At 40.4% G+C, this 16290-nt stretch overlaps 1 long non-coding RNA gene across 2 annotated transcripts in view; it reads right to left on the bottom strand.

Moving 5' to 3' along the window:
• Positions 1–16290, bottom strand: part of LOC148758560 (uncharacterized) — a 95660-nt gene that overhangs the window by 5237 nt on the left and 74133 nt on the right. Inside the window, exons 1-2 of one of the 2 annotated variants that reach the window (XR_016020557.1) lie at positions 10915–11080; positions 5253–5347 (exon numbers count right to left, since the gene is read on the bottom strand). This is a non-coding gene — a long non-coding RNA (uncharacterized LOC148758560). Of the gene's footprint in view, positions 1–5252; positions 5348–10914; positions 11081–16290 lie in introns of those variants that run through there. The other variant, XR_016020558.1, reaches the window with a different exon arrangement.

The raw sequence follows: 16290 nt of genomic DNA, 5'->3' as shown, positions 1-16290 counted from the left end.
CTGTCAGTTTGGAGATTCTTACTGACAGTTTGGTATCCCATTTAGTTCCCAGATGTGTAGAAAGTCCCCCAGGTCCTCTGTCAGCCATCAGAGCAGTAAGTTATACCCAGTGGATGCTGATGTCATTCTCCAGCTTCTGTAGTTCCAAGCTGGCGAGAACCTCAGGGCGCTAAAGGCAGAGTTGTGGGGTTGGTCCCCCTCTGCTCCTTATCACGAGGCAGAGTCTTCTGGGGTTTTGCTCACATGCCTACCTGTGTGGACTTTTCTGCTCAAGAGTGGAGACTATCCAAAGCAGGCCTGCATCACCTGAGTGTGGCCCACAGCAGTGGCCTCTTTCCCTAACTGCAATGAATGGAGTTAAATCATTTTAGGCAAAAGCAAATTTGTCAACCAAAAAGAATTTGGACCAAATCAGATTTGGTCAAAAAATTTTGCTACTATGTCATGGGAAGATTTTTCAGCTGTTTATCTTTTATCAAGCGGCTTGTCGGGAGGCTGCCTTGTTCCACTCTGCACCCGCTTTCTTCTCCAGCATTGGCTCCTACTGGGAGGGGATGTGGGGTGGGGCTGGTGACCGCCATTGGAGTTTCTGACAAAATTTCCTTGATTACTTGAGAGTGGCGGGTTTCTGCCATATCTCTTATGCTCACTCTCGATATATAACTGTATTCAAGGTTCAGTTCAACTTTTAAAAAATAAATCGCTTTCCTCAAGCCATTGTGGATTTGAATTGGAATCTTCGGTGTGGGGACTGCTCAAAGGTGCCTTTGTTTTATAAGTCTGAAGGCAAATCAGATGAAGACAGAACCCGAGTCATCACAACATAATATTAATAATAAAAAGAAAGCTTTATAGAGTGTTTTTAGCTACTTTTATTAAAAAGATAGAAGGAAGGAGGGAGGGAGGGAGGGAGGGAGGGAGGGAGGGAGGGAGGGAGGGAGGGAGGGAGGGAGGAGATTTAGGAGAGTAAATGGAATACAGTGGAATTCAGTTTGCCCCCTATTTTTCCAAGTTCTCTGCTTCCTTCACTTTTTTTTTTTTAATGTGGTTACAAAACCCCCACATAAACCATATAACTTCACGTCTTGATTTATGTGCCAGTAATCTTTCCTGCCAGCCTGGTTTACTCCCCACCCTCCTCAAGATTGCTCCAAACCTCCCCAGCAGCAGCTTGTGTTTGTCTGACAACTGGCAAAAGGGAGAGAAACAGAAAGTGAATATCCAGGTGATTTTTCAAAGATAAGAACTGTTTAGAGGCTGTTTGCCTCCAAGGAGACTGATCAGTTTGGAGAATGATCTGGGAAATTCTGTATATCACCATCTTCTTATTACACCGAAGGTGAATAGTAGCTGCATTTCAAAGTAGAGGTTGGAAAAGCCGGGGAGATGAAACAACTCTGGAGTTAGTATGCAGGTCCGAGCTCCTTTGGGCTCCTCAAGGACTGAGAGAACTAGGCTGACAAAGGCAGGCGGGTGCCATGAAATGGGGGAAGGCCACCTAGACTAGTTTCAGAGGTTAGTCTTCATCTGAGAGGAAGAGTGGTTTGGGATTTTTAAGGAGAAGGTGTGTGTTGGTGGGGGGTGGGGAGGGGGCTGTGCAGGATTGGGGATTTGAACACAGAGTAGTGGTGAATCTCAAAGGGGTGGAGCATATCAGAATCACCTATGGAACTTGTCCAAACTCTCAAATTTGATCCATCCTTGTCCTCCGTTCCAGTCACCCTTCCTATCCCTCCACATCCTCTCACTGTAGAATGAACCTCTGTCACTGACAGTGTATCCAGGTTTTGTGAAGCCCTGAAGCTGATACAAGTTTAGGAGCCTTCTTTAAAGAAAAATGACAAAATAACAAATGCCTGCAACCTAATACAAAATGCACTCAAAGCACTCCTGGGCCACAAAGAGATCTGCCTCATTCTTTTTAATAAGTGATACTATTTCATTGTATGAATGCACTATAATTTATTTATCCATTCCCCTATTGATAGACTTGTACATTGTTTCTAGCCTCTTGCTATTACATAAAACACTGCCAGGAGTGTCTTTGTCCATATATCGATTCCCATGCTTGGGAGCATATCTGTAGGGCAAGTTTCTGCAAGTAAAAATCACTGGATGAAAGGGTTTGTGCATTTGTAATTTTGATAAATATTATCAAATTACTCCCTATAGAAATTATTCCAGTTTACACTTTCACCAGCAGGATATGAGGGTACCTGGTTCCCATGCCCTTGCTGAAACAATGTTCTTATTGTTTTATCTTTGCTAATCTGATCAATGAAACATTCTCTCTTTCTCTCTGTCTCTCTCTCTGTCTCTCTCTCTGTCTCTCTCTCTGTCTCTGTCTCTCTCTCTCTCTCTCTCTCTCTCTCTCTCTCTCTCTCTCTCTCCTCTTTCACCATAGGTGAGCTTGAGTACTTTTTCATGTTTCAGCAGTATATGTGGGTTGCTTGTTTAGTGAATTGTTCATATCCTTTGCCCATTTTTTTTTACATTAGACCAATAACCCAATTGGTCTTTTTCTTCTTGAATTGTAAAAAGCCTTTATATTTTAGGGAAATTAGCCTTGCAATATGTAATCTCCCAGTTTCTTTCTTTTTTTTTTTTTTTTTTTTAATGCGTCTTTGACTTGGCTTATAAGGGCTTTGCCATCAGTTTGGGTGTTTTTTTGTTATCAAATTTAGCCTTCCAAGAGAAGGTTATTTGCTATGGTGGTCAGGGAAGCCTCCTCTAGAAAGGCAGCACTTGAGTTGAAACCTGAAAGATCTAACGTGCATCTATTTGTGCTTGTGTCTTGTACAAAGAGCAGAAGACAAGAGCTGTAGTCAGCAGGCTCTCAGGCGGGAATGTGCTGGGTGTGTTACAGGAACACAGCGCAAAAGAAGTGCCAGAGCTAGACAGGGCCCAGAGCAGAAAGGGTCTGAAGACCAGGGAAAGAAGTGTGGGTTAGCTTTAGGGCTCCAGAGGGGAACCAAAATAAATGGGGCGAAAACGATAGGGAGGCATCTTTTGGTTCTACATATTATTAGAACATGCCAATAATTATCGCTCTGTAGCGTGGAATGGGCTCCAGGAGTCTTCATCAGCATTTCTGTCCCTGGGATTTTTCAGGCGGAAATGTACCACAGCTGGGCTGACACACTAGTGGAAACTCAAGCATTAGATAGGAGTTCGACTAGGTAACATTTACAGTATATACTCCTGCTTTTCTCCTTCCTCACGGTTTCTCTCCTTTTCTGTTCTTAAATTTTGCTTCCTTTCTTCCTTCCTTCCTTCCTCCTTTCCTTCCTTTCTTCCTTCCTTCCCTTTCCTTTCCTTTCCTTTCTCCTCCTTCGCCTCTCCCCACCTCTCTTTCTTTCTTTTATCCTTCTCCATGTAATAGTACTGCCAATGGTTTATTCTTAGTTCCACTGATAACATTAAAGGCCAAAGCGATACAGTGTTTCCATGGAAATAACTTTCTGTTTCCAGTGACACCTCTTTATAGCTATGCCACGCACATACCCAGCACTGGGACCCTCTTTGACTCAGGAGTCCCCGAGGGCAGCAACAATGTCTTTTCCCGTCTGTGTTGTGCAGAGACATGGATTCACTAGGTGCTCAATGAACAGGGGACGCTAATATGCATTCACAGGCTGTTTCTGCAAAACGGCTGACTGACTGCAGATAGTATGGTCTCCTCTTAACAGTTGAGATCTAGGAATAGTGAAGGCCAAGACTGGTCCAAGGAGTCAGGACAGGAAGTGGATTTGAGAGCCTCCCCTGCAGATGAGGTAAAGCCACAATAATGGACGGGATGGCTAAGTCAGAATGCAGTGAGAGGGTGCCGAGGGGCAAGAGAAGAAAGAAAACATCCATGAGATGTCTAGCATAGAAACATCTTCAAAACTTCAGGCTGACATTGTCATACGATACTACATTTGGAGAGAGGCCAGGGTAGGATCTGAAACTGAGATGAGAAGAAAACAAGACAAAGAAGACAGAGGAGGCTGCTCCCAGAACCTAGCCAGAGCAGAAGCATCCCAGGAGGGGTGTTGGAGAGGAGGGATAGAGAGGAGTTCACAGCAGTGAGGGCCTTCGCTAGGCCGGAAACTGCTAAGTGCTTTAGCTCTTTTGCCTCATTTAATTTCACAGCAGCTCTGCAAGTTACAAACATTATCCTGGTTTTGCAATTGTGGAAACTGAGTCTAAGAAAAGTCAAGTAATTTCCCTAAAGTCACATAGCTGGTAAGTGATGGTGCTGGGATTTATACCCAGTCTGATTCCAAGGCCTCCCTTCTTTTGCTCCATCCAGAAAAAAAAAGGTGAAGTTCCCCTGTGATCATAAAGACTTGGCTGAGTAGCCCAACGAGAGACTGGGAGTTCCCCAGGTGAGTGTAGGAGGTGCCTTCAGCCAGGTGAACTGGGCCGGTAGATATGCTCTGCTCTTGGCAGAAGCAAGGAAAAGCAAACTGCAGTTACAAGTTTTCTCATCTTCTCTCCCCAGCCCAGTCAACATCATGTTTGTTCTAGGGTCATCTTTTATCCAAACAATATTCTAGGGTTTGCTTTCCTCAAAGAAAGACATCAGTGTGTTTAGCTTGAATGCACTGATTTCTTTCCAATGTCTTATTTTCCCGGGGCCACATTCTCATGACACATCTCTCTTCTACATGTAGCAACTACACTCATTTAATTGAAATCCTACACAAAAAGGGAAAACATCCAGTAGGAAAATAAATCCTTTTTTAAATGCTTTTTTTTTAACCCATCATGGATATTGTTGGACATAGCAGTGGTCCTGCTTCAGACACATTGCCGTGCAATTAGATACACAAGCATAAAGAATCCTAAATTTTATGATTTGCTTAGTGGACATTACAAAATGTATTGAAAACAAGAACAAAGGCAAACATTTGCAAATGGGGAAGAGGAGTAAGCAGCCAAAAGTAGACCAGAAAATAGGAGCTGGTTTTCTGCTTTTTAAGAAATTGATTAATCCATTCTGCATGACTGTTTGTCTGCCATATATTTTTTCTTATCAGTGGGTACATAAAGTATATTTGTGAAGTTGTTATTATGGAACAAGATCAAATGAAAAAGAAAAAAATTATGGAACACAGACACTATTCCTTATGTAAACCCTGAATTAGAGAATGCCAAAAACCAATAGAAGATGAGTGTGCTGGCTGACTTGTGACTTACGTATGATTAGGCCCTCAAAGAAGTTTCCACTTTCTAAGGCTTTCCATTTCAGCCTTTGTTTTACTCACTATTAGCCATCGTAGTCCCAGCTGTGTCACTCGCTTGGTAAGTGTGTGAGACTTGGGGTAAGTCACTTCCCCTCAGTGGGCCTCAGGATTCTCACCTGTCAAGAGAAGGGCACAAAATTGCACAGATTCTCCAGATATCACCTCCCATGGTGCATTGCAAATTGTATATCCCGTGCCTTCCCAATTCATTTTATGGTCTAAGCCAGAGCTGCTGGATTTGTGAGGAATGCTAACATTGTAGAAGGAGGTGCGTCTGGTCTTCTGAGCTTTTCTTGAAGTAATACACATGCACTCTGCACAAAACACCCCACTATCACCCAGGAAGGGGTCCTTCTGTACCTTCTCCTTAAGGGCCAGGTAGGACTATTGGCAGGAATGTGATCACATGACTCAGGTATCATAAAGGTTATCTGGGGAACCAAAATACCATGGCTCGATTTTATTCAAAATCTAGTCTAGCCTAGTTGTAAGCAAATCATCTCATATATAAAATCATCTAGAATTTGGATACTTTTTTGAGTTGGCCCAATTTTTGTAGTTCAAAGTTATTTTTATTTGTCCTTTGACACTAATGATAATAGGACACTGTTCACCGAACCTACATTTGCGTAACTTTTGCCGTGCGTGTCCATTTGATGAAACTTGATACTTGGTTAGAAAGAAAATGTAATCTCATAAGAGCAGGTTTCCTCAAGACAAACCACTCTTGAAAACCAGCTAGAAGTTTTTGTCTTTAACTCTTGTTTTAGACTTGTTATAAACATGCAGATTTATTTCCCAGTTGATTCAATCTGCCATCTCTAAATCTCTAGGGAGAATTACAGAAATGGAGATAAAATCTTGGTAATTTATGCAATTTTATCACTTCTACTGATCCCATAAAAAGACTCCATCTGTCAAATTATCTTCCTAAAAAAAAAACAAAAAACCTTTTATAATTTTCTTTATATGGGAATGTTGAAAACGAGTAGTTTAAGTATCTGTGTCATGAAAACTATTGACGTTCCAATAAAATCTGTTCTTCCTAAATTATCTGTTTTTTAGCTTCTTTTGAGAGGAAACTTCAGCTTCTATCATTTGTTTATAATTTGCTTGTGCAGCTTGGGATTTATTGCTTTGGGTGAATATATTACGGCATGTTTGGGAAGTGTGGAATGAAATATTCTTATGTTAACATATTCTGTGATTTGGATTCCAATCCATAATCAGTACATCTTTCTGTTTAAAATTTCTGCTTCCTTGGTTTTATGGAAAGCACAAATAGTAAGCATAAAAAGAAGAGAAACCTGGTTGAATCCCATCTTTGGCCATATATTTTAAACCTCATTTCTGTAATCATAAGCTGTACGCATGGCAATGCAACTGAGCACCTGAGTTCCATTAGAGAAACACACCACCACCACCACCACCACCACCACCACCACCACCACCACCACGAGTTTTCTGATTTCTAACCTTAATTGGGCTCTCATTATACTAATCTTTGGTTAGCTCTCTCATTCTCTCAATGACTATGCCAGAGCTTCACTTTTCTTTTTAAAGCCCCACCCAGGATTGTGAAACAAAATACAGAATGCCCAGCAAAATTGGAATTTCAGTTAAACACCGAATCATTTTTACTGTAAGCATGTCCCATGCAATATTTAACATGTCCTATATTTGTATTTGCTAAATCTGGCAACCCTACTCCTAGCCTCCCTTCCTCTCATAGCCAACTTTGTCTCATGAGGGCGCCTTAGCAAGAACTCCCTCAACTTCCTGCCAGCTCCTCTTCAGATATACCTACCTTAGGATACCCTCTTGCCTGTCTTTCTCCCACCTCAGTGACTAGCCTGTTCAAGACCAGCTTCCATGTTGAGCTCTTGACCACTGCTTCCCTGGACATCTCTGGTGCGAGAAGTCCCAACACAAAAGTGCAGAGCCGGAGGCTGTATTGCAGTATGAATGCCTCCTACAGAACTGAGCGCTGGATGCATGTGTTTAGTGGAGGAGAAGCAGGTTTGAAATGTATGGAGCCAGAAGCTAATCTATGGAAAACTCTTCCGAATTTTACAGCTCATATAGGAAAGAAACCTGATAGTTTCCCCAGATTTGACAACAATCTTAGACATTTACATGGCATCATCCATAATTATTCTGATGCTAAAAGAACCCCTTCTAAACTGGGAGTTTTTAAAAGTGTAAACAATTATGCTAGAGGAAAGATTGAATTACCTTTCTATTTATTCTATGGAAAGTAATAATATCCTGCAGGGTATCATGTGGGGTCTCAGCTCCCGCTCCCCGCATAAGAACGCAGGACATGGTGAGGACAAAAAGGAACACCCACGGAGCCATAGAGAGGGGGGTTCATACCACTATATTCTTGCTGGCGGCTGGGTTGGAGACACAGGAAGCAGAAGCCACGTGATCTGCAACCTGCCATCCACTTCTCTGCCAACCAACCAACCCCACTTGCTAGCTGCAATCCACAGTGCTAACTGTAATCCGCGCTTGCTAGCTCAGCCACCATCCGCTGCTAGTGTAGCCATGGCAGTTATATTAGTGACCAATGACTCACTGGTTACAGCTGACGGCCAACTAGCCACAGCTGATGGCCATCCAATCACAGTTGATGGCCATTTACTACCCGAGCCAGCACCTTTCCACGTGAGGCCAAGAGCCTGGAAACTGCACTCCTGGCTCTGTCCCCACAGATAATTACAAAATCGTTGTCATATGAAGAGCTGATTGAAAACTAGAAAGTCAAAATTTTAGGGGAAAATTATGTTAGAAGTATTTAAAAGTTAATTTTTTTCTTTAAATTACACGACTGTCTAGATTTTGTGATGTTTGGGATATCTGTCAACTTTTTAAAATTTCTAATTATTGTCTTTTCTCATTCTAAATAAATATTTGTACTCATAATTGTACGCTTTTCTTTAAAATGGTCCCCACTAGTTGTGAACGTCGAGGTCCCAATCAAACCTGGATTTATCCCTGTGTGGAGAAATACCAGAACGGGAAACGCAACTGAGTCACCATCAGTCAAGATGGAAAATTCACAGAGCCCACACCAGGTGGGAAGGGGAGTGGACAACGGATCTAGATAATCCATTGAGGGAAACCAGCAGTGAACTTCATAAATTGCAGAGATGATAAGCAACTGCCTTTTTGGCAATTCTTTACACATTCCTGGAGTTCTCTTCACTGACGAGTCAGGCTCACTTTGGGAGAAATGGCTCCTCTGCCTTTCCTCACTCCTTAAGTCATATTCCCCAGGATTCTGTCCTTGTCCTTCCCTCTCCACACAACTGAAAATCAACTAACAATCTCATCTATTCCCATGTTTATAATCAGCACCTGTAGTCTCATGGTGTTCAACTCTCCATCACTAGGACTGACGTCTCTCTCAGGCTCCATGCTCATGGGGAACTCTTCTGAGCATTTCCCCGGTTCACAGAGACGACTCTGGCTGCCTCCCTCCCAGGCAGCCACCTTGCGTCATGTGCTCTTGCCTCCTAACCACAGTTGGTTGGGTCAAGGGCAGTCATCTAATCCAGGCTGGATCAATCAGAGTCACTTTTGCTATAAATTTGGAACTGGGAGACAGAGAGCAACGATCAATAGACTTTCGTTCTTCAGAGACATAGACGTGTAAGAGTAAGGTTGAGCTGTGGGGCGAGCCTCTCCCCTGGCAGAGAATGAAGAGACTCCAGTGTGCAGGGAAAGAGAAGAAGGAGCCAACGTGTAAGGAGGAGCAGGGAAGATCCATGATGAGAACAGTCACCCAGCTTTCCAAGTCTTTGTGTCAGAATGTCCCCAAGACCCTATCACTTAACAAACTTCTCATTTTAGCTTAAGTTAGCATGAACTGACTTCTATACTTGTAACTAGAAAAGTACTTCTAGCTAACTGTTGGATATAACCACTAGGTCATATTGCAAACTCTAATTAATCAACCCAAAAGCAATACCAAAAAGGATTCTCTTTTCCAAACAGAGGAAATCTGCTATGAGAACTCATTTGAGGACATTTGAGAATTTTTTTCCAGGTAGAATTTTTGGAGCTCACTTCAATTTGATTACAGAAAACTTTATTGTTAAATACCATATCGGCTTCATTACAGTTATTTGGATCACAGTCCAACTGCTTTTTTATGGATACATAACTTCATGTAAATTGGATTTCCTTATAGGAGTCTGAGATAATTCCAACTTTTCCTGGAGTGATGAAATGAGCTGCAAATTGATAAAAAATTATCTTTAGGAGGTTTACCAATAATAATTATAGGAAATATTTTCTAACATGGCATACCATATTGGAATATATGCAAATAAGCCCTTATTTAAATGTTTAAAGAGCTGCCTTTACCTAATGATGCAACAATATAGCATTGCTTTGATAACCATTATTTTCTAAAGTGACTGTACAATTTCATCTTAAAGAGCTTAAAACTGTAAAGAAAAATAAATTCCCATAAATGAAAGACGTGTATGGTAAAACTTCAAAAGTTTTTTGGAGAGGGAAACTTTCAAAACTGTCTTTGCAAGATATATGTGTTAGAATACTTATTGCAGCATTATCTAAAAATTAGAAACAACCTGAATATCTAACAATCGGATGTTGGTTAAATAAGTAACAGGATTCTGTGTAGCTATTTAAAATAATGATGTAGGTTTATAATTGTATGGAAATATATTCAGTGTGGGGAAAAAATAGGTTATAAAGTAGCAGGTTTCAATCCCATTTTTGTAAAGTAAGGAAGTAAATATATACATACATACATACATACTGTATGAATCAGAAATTTCAAATGATGTATGCCAGCATGTAAATGTCAGTGCTTTTCTCTGGATGAAGGAAATATGAGTGAACTATTTTAATTTCTATAGTTTTATATTATCTTTTTTTTACAATGCACACATATTATCTTATAATTTGTACTAACAGTAATATTATTTTCATTTTTTTAAAATCTCTACCTCTGAAGGGTAAAATTAAAGAGTTTTGATATTGAAGGGACAGTAGAGGCTTCCCTAATCCAACTCCCTCCACTACCATCCTCTTCCCATCAGTGCTGGAATCCCTTCTAGAAGTTTCTGACAGATAGTCACCCAGACCTAATTCATGGGGAACTCATTACTTTCCAATTATAACAAGTTACTTCTGATAATGACTGAATTCCATTTAAGACAGGAATCGAATTTGGAAAAATATAGACTACAATGGGGATCTGGGGTATGGTGAGACCCCAAGATCATGGTGTATACCCATGCTCGGGTGCTCTGTATAAGACAAGAAGAATAATTTATGTTCTTCCTGGAAGGAGTGGAGGAGAGGTTTGCGGGTGAAAGATGAGGAGAGAGTGCATTTAGCAAGAAGGAGAGAAGCTGGAACCACTGCAGCCATCTCTGAGAGGGGTTGGCAGGAGGTCTTTCTGCCTAGTGCACCATAGGCTTCTTGGTTATTTTTCCTGTTATGTTAATAGCGCCTTGCCTCTTCCGCTTTGCTTTCTCCCACTCTCAAGTATTTTTGTGAAAATCAAAGCTGAGGTGAGTTCACTATCTGGACTGACGTGCTGCAAAACAGACATAGCACAACTGAAAGCAGGTACCCAGAGCCAGCATTAGCACAAGGGAAAGAACTCGCCAAACTCTTGGGAACAGCTCAGGACTCTCACCTGGTGAAAATGGAGGGGTAAGGGTAAGTCCATTCGACTTAGATTTCCACAGGCAGAGGCCCCAGGTGACATCTGGGTCACACAGGATATCCTCCCATTGTTTCACAGCTCACCTTCTGCCTCATGGCCACTCAGAATTTGCTTCCATGTATCTCCATTCCTTTGGTCCTACTCTGTAACAACACAGAGTCGGTTTAATCCCCATTCCAAATGAAAGATGATACCCTTGAAATATTAAACCAAAGTAATTTTCATTCCCTGTAAGTGGTCTTGTCCTCTGACCCCTCAGTCACTGAATCAATGGGTTTCACTACTTCAGGGGAAGGCTGAATACCTAACTAGAACAAAGTCATCACTCAGCTTAGAGTGTCAAAGTAAATCTCTTAAATTCACAGCAAGATAATTCCAGGCTTTGTTAAAAGAAAAAAAGGTTTTGCTTAGATTCTACAAGTTTTCTTTTTTCAACATGTAAAGAGCAAAGCTCAGGGACTGAGCACAGAAAGCACTGGTTTTCTTTCACGTAGGCAGGCATGCGTATACCCATGGGAGTACATGAAGGCCTTCTAAGGGCTGCTTGGTCACTGGGGATTTTAAGGGAACAAATTTTGAGATTGTCAACTTCCATGTATATTCTTTCCTAAAATCAATCTGCCTTTAGAATTTGCAGATTAAACTGCCTTTTCAAATTGTTCCTTCACCTTTATATGAGAAAATCATACCTCTCACCATCCAAGATCCTAAATTGGTGCATTGCCTCAAGGTACAAAACCTCTGGGTCAGCAAATGACTGGACAGTTGGAGAATGCACACCCCTGAGGGAGGGTTCTGAGAGCAGCTCCAGATGAGCTCACAGGAAAATACTGAGGGCCACAGAGCCTTATTTCATTCAGGCTGCAGAGTTATGCACGACTTTGTGCCTCATCTATGTACCTTTGTTTCTATGCATTGGAATTCAGAAGTTGTTCTGAATTCCAATGCATAGAAGATATGGTTGTCATGAGGATTTATATTGAAACATCGACTTAAATTGAGAAATAAATTACAGACTTATCCTGACAAGGTTTGGCTGATTTGGCTAATTGGTTAGACAATAAAAACTAACTTTGCCAATTAGGTTCTGTGCAAATGTTTTCCAGACATTGCGTGAGCAAAATCTAACACTGTGAGGTTTTAACAAAAATATATTTAGAGCATATATACAATACAAAATACACCAGAGATTATACCTTGTGCAAGTAACTTACGATAAAAAAAATTTAGATGTCAACCTAAAAATGTTCAAGTTTTTCAGAATTCTTTAAAGGATCCAAAAAGAAAATGTTTGCTTTTTAGAGGCAAGATAGGATGAACAGGCATTTTTTGTTAGATGTGAAGGTAAAGGAAGAAGAGGAGAAGAGGTTAAGGGACAATGGTCAGATGTGAAAGTGGGAGCTGTCCCCCACCCACACCCGGTGGCAAGCGTAAAGATCCGAGAGCCAGTGGGGAGTAGGGAGTACTAGAAACAAACAGATAAATTTGGGAGAATCCAGCACAAAAGAACTTGTTTCTTGCCCTCCAGGAAATAGTAACTCAGGAAAATTTCAAGCATCTTAGTTCCACAGCAACATGAAGTAACCGCAGGGAATGAAAATGGTGGCAAAATATTGTTAGGTAGAGAAAGCACTGAGAGATCAGCAGGACTGACTCCCTATGTCAGTCATGTGATATGGAAGAAATTCCCAAACCCACATGACCCAATAAGGGATATACATGGCGACTAGGAATTAGGAATGGCCTCATCTTTAGGAGAAGGTAGCTGAACTCCCTGGGCGCAGTCCTGTTTCCTTCCTCATTTCCTTCCTGTGCCCTGATGGCATCCAGGGAGAAGAAAGGAGACTGGACACTGGAAGAATCGCTGAAGGGGATAGTTTTAAATCAACCATAGGACTCCTACCCTGTGAGTCATCAAATAATTCAGACATGCAACAGCTTTCTCATCAGAATGATATATAGAGTCATTGAGTTTTAGAGCTTGAAGGAACTTGAAAGATTGGCCCTCTGCTCTCATTTGACAATATGGAAATGGAGCCCAGGGTAATAGAGTGAGAGGCCGATGTTTGGGAGCTGGTATCAGAAGTGGTGATTCTCATTGGATCACCTTAAGACTGGGTCTTTGCTGGTGCTTTATGGTACTAACCTTCTAATGGTTTTCAGAACATAAATTCTCCCCTCACAGTTTGGATGCTCTGCAAGTGTGCTCAGAATACCTTAAGGCTGGCTAAGCTGCTGCCACCTCCAGAGTTTCCAAGAACACCTGACGTTTTATACTGGTTAACTGTACATGAAGAGAATAACAGTGAAACAACTTCGAAAATATTGATATTAGGAATAAATGAAAACATTTTATAGCAGAGCTGCCCAAAAGCACCTTCTGCGATTTTGGAAAATTGTTCTATGTTGGCACTGTCCGATCCTGTGGCCACTCGTGATTGAGGACATTGAGCACTAGAAGTGTAGCTAGTAGACTGAAGAACTGAAATTTTTATTTTACTTAATTTTAATTAATTTTAACGTATATAAGTAATCACGTGTAGCTAATGGATACCATACTGGACAGTGTATGTACACTGTATAGACACTATAATGTTCATAAAAATAAGGTTTCTCTTCTCTTTTGTCACAAACTGTCAGGAAATTTGTTGAAACTAACCATTTTTGGCCTGCACATCAATATTTTCCTCATAGCTTTTACCTAATTCTTGAGGAGATAATATTTTATATTGTGCTAAAATAGTAGTCATTCTCCAGAAGGAAATGCATGTGCCTTTGAAGGCCAAAGGTTGAGACTTAATCTTAGTCTCTGAACTAAAACTTATTGTTATTGTTTATTTAGTTAATTTTTTATTTACTTTTACTGTGCATGTGATTTTCAAAATTAAATTCAGTTTAGTAACATCTCATGTGTTTTCATACGTCCTAATAAAATTGTCTTTCAAAGAAGTATTTGAGCCAAAAATATATCAAGTAAAATACTACATTGGAGTCTATTATCAAATTTTATAACACACAATATTTTCATATGTGTACATTGAAATAAACTCTAAGAGCTTTTTTCAGTGAATTTCCAGAGATGATGCTTTCTACTAACATAGGAAGCTCCTGGGAGAGTCAGGACTTGAAAATCCTGAGAAGATATTGTTTTCTGTAAAATGTTTTAAAATATTGCCCTGCTAATACTCCACCTTCGCCATGACAACACACAAACTTGCATTTAAACAAGTAAGATGGTATGGCAAAGTCTTCTAGGGATCCATCAATATTCGCCCTTACCTTCTTCCTTTAGTAGTAAATTTTCTGAAGGTTAGCTGGGCACATTGCCTAGTTAAGACTATATTTCCCAGCCTCCCTTACAGGTAGGTGTAGCCATTAAGACTGGTCAATGGGGTATGAGCTAAGTGAGGTAAGTCACTCCTAGTTGTGTCCTTAATGGGAAAGGTATATGCTCCCCTTACTTCTTCTCCCCTTCTGACTGGGTGGTATGCATATGTGATGACAGGAGCTGGAAGCATTCAGAGATGAAAGCTCCAATCACAGCCTTGGACCATCTACCTCTGGAAATTTCTATCAGAGTGTTAAAGTTCTTTCTTGCATAAGCCACTGAGTTTTGAAGTCTCCATATTAGAGCAGTTTATACTATAACTTAACTACTGTAATATCATATCCACCTTTCTTTTATCTTGGTTCTCTAATAAAAAAAAAAATCATATACAAATGCCTAGGCAAAAGCAAGAAGGAAAAGGGATGTATTGAGCCAATATTAAATTCTTGTTATCTTCTCCTACTTGCCCATGAAGGTAAGATCATAAGGCAACAGAAAACTCCTAATTTTTCTTGCTATTTGGCTTTACTCTCCCTCCTTATTTGTCAATAATTAGAGGAGCAATAGTATCATAATCTCAGACTTGCTAATGGACGGAGGGTGATTTTAAGTTTCTCTCTTAACTTGGACCAGAGTCAGGGACTAGAGATCTACACAGTCTGGGGCTGATAAATGTTTAACCACTGAATCTCTAGGGGAAAACAAGCCCCAGTTGGTAGGGTCTTCCAATTTCCATGGTGTAAATACTCCCATCATAGCCAATTTCAAGCTACCAGTGTGATGTCACTGAACATAAAGTCAGGAAAAAAAAGTCAAAATTGACCTTGCAAGCTAATACTAGTTGGCTCCAGAACACTGGGATCTATCCACCTGTTGCCTCAGTCTGGATCTGCTTCTGAGTTCCTTTCTTGGCTACGCTGTGGAGAAGGATGCTAAATTTACAATGACGTGCAGCAGAAACAGCAAAGACAATGTTGGGGGTGGTTCAGATGGTCTTTGAACTGCAGCTGATCTATGATGCTCCTGTAGTAACATTTCATCCTTTTGGTTCAAGTCAATGATTGGTAAACTTGACTGCACATTGGAAACCCCAGAGAGTTTTAAAAACTAGCAACACCTAGGTTTCAGCCCCTGAAATTCTGACTCAATTGATCTGGGGTGGGAATGTTAAAAGTAGATGATTTTAACCTACTTTTAGATTAAAATGTGCAGCCAAGGTCAAGAAACACTGGTATAGAATAATAGATCTCTTATTCATGTGACAGAGGGTTGGTATTATTTTTGCTTTTGGCATAAAGAGGAAAAATCAACTTACATGGCTTGGCAAAAAGGGAAGAAGTCAGGACCATTCCCTTAGTGAAAAGGAAGGCTGAGGAGAAGAGCTCTGTGCTCAGTCTCCTCTGTGGGTCCTGAAAAGCACCTTAAATATTACTTCTACAAACACTTACAAAACACTGGTGACTCTTCCTTTTGAATTAAGAATTTAAGTAAGCATAGGAAATGCTAAAATCCTAAGAAATTGGTATCAATCATTTTCGCTGCTATGTTTTGAGTCTATATAAACTGGTATTAATCATTGTGAAATCCAGTTCAATTTCTTTCCATTCATATTAGGTTTGCATTTATTCTTAGAAGCAGATGCTAAATTTACTGCTATTTAAAAATCAACAGATATCTAGGTCCTGTAGTTTTTGAACTCTAAGTTAACCGCTGAAGTAAGTTGTGATTAGAATTTTACAGATTGATAAAATTGCTAGTTTACTAATGAATCAATTTCATGCAGTATTATTTCATACAATTATCTATACAGGTCTATATGTAAACACACCAACAATGTAAACAAGACAGTAAAGATCTGTTGAGCCCAGCATATGGTCAGTAGAGGGGAAACATGAAATGAAGAATGGAGCAGGAAGCCTGGGTGCTAAGCTTGACACTGTTTAATACAGTTTCCTGGTCCATAAAAATGAGGGCACAGAACAGGGTGACTTTGGCTTCTTCAAATTTAATAGTGTTTG

The sequence above is a fragment of the Rhinolophus sinicus genome, chromosome 3 (genome assembly GCF_057876585.1).
Source record: "Rhinolophus sinicus isolate RSI-liver-muscle chromosome 3, RSI-T2T, whole genome shotgun sequence".
Lineage (NCBI taxonomy): Eukaryota > Metazoa > Chordata > Mammalia > Chiroptera > Rhinolophidae > Rhinolophus > Rhinolophus sinicus.
The sequence above is the reverse complement of the archived record's forward strand: the minus strand, read 5'-3'. Positions and strand labels throughout refer to the sequence as shown.